This window comes from Pteropus alecto, unplaced genomic scaffold (assembly GCF_000325575.1).
Source record: "Pteropus alecto unplaced genomic scaffold, ASM32557v1 scaffold213, whole genome shotgun sequence".
In the NCBI taxonomy this organism is placed as follows: Eukaryota; Metazoa; Chordata; class Mammalia; order Chiroptera; family Pteropodidae; genus Pteropus; species Pteropus alecto.
Genome location: NW_006434829.1, coordinates 2900104 through 2904290, shown reverse-complemented (window position 1 = coordinate 2904290; position 4187 = coordinate 2900104). Strand labels below are relative to the sequence as shown.

Here is a 4187-nt window from a genome sequence, read left to right as displayed (position 1 = left end):
GCGACGCAGCTTGGCCGGGTACTGGGTGGTGAATAGAGCCAGACCCGGGGTCGGGCACCTGGCGGGGTCACTCGGTGGCATCTCTGAACCTCAGCTTTCCCGCCTCCAAACGGGGTTACCAGCGCCTCCCCCAGATCATTCTGTGGCTCAGCTCCTGGACGTGTTTTGCGTAGGGCGCATCTCTTTTCCCCAGAGACCCCTTCTCTTAATTCCAAAGCGCGCCGACGATCATCATCGACCGAAATGAAAGCCGTCCCCGCCTCTGACCCAGCGAGTCCCCCTGGACTGGCTGTCACCGTCATGCATGTCCGCGTGGCCCCACACATGGCCGCGGCCGCTGTTCGTGAGGAGGTCTGGGAATTCCTGACCCGGGTCCGATGAGCGCGAGCCACCCAGGCAAGGCCGTTGCTGGGAAACCGAGGCGGGTCCGCCACGGGGACGCGGCGGGGCGCAAGGGGCGCTGCTCGTGGATGACGCGAGATGGAGGACGGGGTGGGGAGCGCCGCCCCGCGTGGGAACAAAGGGGAACACGAGTGTATGGTCGCAGGTGCGTGTGGGGCTCCTTAAGGGTTCCCCCGAAACTGTCTGCGTTGGTCACGTCCTGTCAAGGAAGCGGCTGGCCTGGGGTCGCAGAGAGGCCACCCAATTCTTACCGTGTACTCACCGGCACCTTTTCGGTTGTATGCCACGTGCATTTATTATTTATGGAAATAATTTAATTTAAGAATATTTTAAACGAAAAATGAAGACGGCAACCGCCTAACCCACCTTCGCCCCAGAAGTGAGAAAAAGGGGCTGGCGTCGCCTAGCGCTTTGCACAAATTCTCTCATTTAGTCCTTGCGATTTTTTTTTTTTTTCCCGGAAGTGATTTTTTTCTTTGCTGTGGAATTGTAACATTTTGTATCTGGCTTCTAAATTTTTAGCACAGAAATGAAATCTGAAAAATCTCAAACACCCACGCGGTGGCATTCGAGGGTGAGAGAGAAGAAACCCTTTTCTCCCATTCGCCCCTCCAGCTGAGCTGGGGAGGACCCCACAGGGAAGCTGGGTGCCCCGCCCCCCATGCTCCCTGGTCATTGAGACAGAATGCTGAGGTTGGGAAGGAGAGGAGGGAAGCATATAATTCTCGTTGAAGCTTTTTTTTTTTAAAAAAAATTTAGAATATTCAGTAATTCTATACCCAGGTTTATACCCCAAAGAGCAGAAAACAGGGACTCAGAAATAACCTGAATGTTCATGAATGTTCATAGCAGTGCTATTCACAGGGGCTGGGGTCTCCTTTTGGGGTGATGAAAATGACTTGCAGCTAGATGGAGGTGGTGATTACGCAACATAGCACATGTACGAAATGTCTCTGAATTGTTCCTTTTCATTGAGAATTTCGTGTTATATGAATTTTTATCTCAATTAAAAAAAAATTAGAGCCATCTGTAGTGAGAGGTCCTGATCTAGATTATTTGTTCATTGCTCAAGTTGGGATAAATTGGACTTAAAAAAAAAAAAGGTAGCTCAAGTGGTGAAGCTTCCGGCAACATCTTGGGGATGTGTCGGAGAAGAGACGTGCACGTCAGAGTGTGGACAGATCTTCTGGATGACACCGACGTCACTTCACAGTTTCTGCTCCCTGCACACCCTAGCAGCTACTAAGACACATATTTTTATTTTGTCTACTTTTTTAATAGGAAAAGTCGCAGAATTTATGATTGCTCTGTGGTGCGCTGAGCAGTACATCTTGGTGGACGGAGGTGTGTTTCATTCAGGTTGGGGACGGGGCCTCCTTCCTTCCCCAAACCACCTCTCGTCTGAACCAGGGCCGTTCTTGTCCTGACCCACATCTGTGTGACTGACCACCAGGGGTGACCCTGCCTCACTGCCTGGAGGTCTGTAAAGAAGTCTGCGGGATTTTGTCTGGCTGCAAACCTTTATCAAGCCTATGAGATGAAGCTATATCGTGGAGGCTGAGCCACTGCTTAAACAAGTGAAGATTAAACTCCTGTATATTCAGTATTGATTTGATCTGGGCATCCTGCCAGTCTTGAGGAAACCAAGATGGTGATGCAGGCCCTTCTCTCTGGGCCTCTCCGAGGGGTATAGGGTGGCAAAGCTGACCAGGCTCAGGTTTTCTGACCTTGGGGGAGCACCGCTGTATTACTGGCTCTGACGTTTTCCTGGCCAGGCAGGTGATAGCAGGTCTTGGAGGGTGCGGAAGCCCGCTCACGGGGTCTCCCTGACCATGCCCTTGTCCTCCTGTGTCTGTTTCTCAGATCGGAGGCAGAGCGAGCCTTTTAAGATATTGAATCAGTTTGTGTCCCTCCTCTGCTCCGAGCTCTTCCATAGCTCTCAGCTCACTCAGCGTGAAAATCCGAAGTCCTGGGCATGGCTCGCTCATTCTCCATTCTCTTGCTTGTGCTTCGCCAGCTACTGGCCTCCTCACTGGCTCCGACAGGCCAAGCACATACCTACCCCAGGGCCTTTGCATGTGCATCTGTCTGGAATGCCCTTTCCTGATGTGTGCGAGGCTCACTTCCTCAGTTCAACGTGGTTCTAGTCATATGTCATCATTTCGGAGGGGCGTTTTTTGACCTTGGCACCCAACATTCTCTTCCTCTTTCATCTTGCTTCGTTTTTCCCCGTAGCATTTACAACCGCCTGACGCAGCGTAGAGTCTTCAGTTTATCTGTGTTTTGCACTAGAACGTCAGCTTTATGAGAGCAGAGACCTCCTTTGTCTAATTCGTGGATGTATCCCCGGGACCTAGCCCAGTGCCTGGAACGTAGTAGGTCCTCGTTAAATGCTAGTCGAATGACTGTTTAATCAGCACTTAATGCTCTTCCGCACTTGGCACGTGAAGGTTCAGAGGGAATGAGACATGCTCCTTCTTTTGTGACAACCAGAAACGTCTCCGGACAGTGACAAATGTCCCGTGGGGGCCAAAACTGTCCGCATTCGAGATCATGTTTACTCCCATCCATCCCATTATATCAATATCTTTGAAGGATCCGGCAGGAACTGTAGATTGGATAGATGACAAGGAACTGTAAATTCAGTGCAGATCATAACGTGAAATTGCAAGTTTTGCAAGAAATGCGGGATTTCAGGAAGTCAATGAAAGTGATGCTGGTGAGTCGCCGGAACCACGGCAAAACCACTGACCAATGAGAAGTCCCGGAGTGAAAACAGGAAATCGACCGAACTGCGAATTGAACGGTCGCTTCGAAATAGAATGATTTGAATATCAAAGGATTAAGAGGTGACCTTGGGGAAATCAATGATGCCCTGACTATTCTCGCAAAAATGCACGTCTTTATGGTCACATAACAGGAGTGGAATGAGGAGGGGAGGATGTGGATGGCACACCCCGCCCTTAACGGTGTCGTCCGGTGAATTAGATGATTACTCTCAACATTTTGCCGATGTTTTAGTCCAAGGACGGGCCGATAGCTGCAGTTATAATTCACATTTATTTAAAACAGAGGAAAGTGGGCTGATTTGCAACATTTTCATTTCACTTTTCATGCTAAAGGCCTACTCACGTCTTTGGTTTTTTTCCTTTGGTGGTAAAATTCATCATAACATAAAATTCACCATTTAAACCATGTTAGTGTACAAGCGGCATTTAGTGTGATTATGGTGCTGTGCAACCATCACCACTATGTTGTTCCATCGAATTTTCATCACCTCAAAATAAAATCACCCATTAACAGTTACTTCTCCTCTTGGCCACTGCTAATCTACTTCCTGTCTCTAGAGATTTGTCTATTCTGGACATTTCATATAGACGGGTTCATCTTTTTTTTTTTATTATTATTTATTATTATTTATGTCTACAGCACCCGGTCTTCCTAGGTGGTCTCCCATCCAAGTACTAACCGGGCCCGACCCTGCTTAGCTTCTGAGATCAGATATCGGGCTTGTTCAGGGTGGCGTGGCCGTAGCCTGTAGGCCCAGATATCGGGCTTGTTCAGGGTGGCATGGCCGTAGCCTGTAGGCAGTGGCTCCACAGGGGCGCAGACCCAGGACCTTCTGCATGTAAAGCAGATGTGCTCACCGCTACACTATGCAACCACATCCTAGACAGGATCATCTAACAGTGGCCTTTCAGGTCTGGCTTCTTTCACTTAGCATAAAGTCTTTGAGTTTCTTTCACGTCATAGCACGTGTCAGCACTTCATTCCTTTTTCATGGC

At 49.2% G+C, this 4187-nt stretch overlaps 1 pseudogene; it reads right to left on the bottom strand.

Annotated features, from left to right (window-relative positions):
- Window positions 1-3822: 3822 nt before the first annotated feature.
- Window positions 3823-3938, bottom strand: LOC112478418 (annotated as a pseudogene).
- Window positions 3939-4187: the final 249 nt, after the last annotated feature.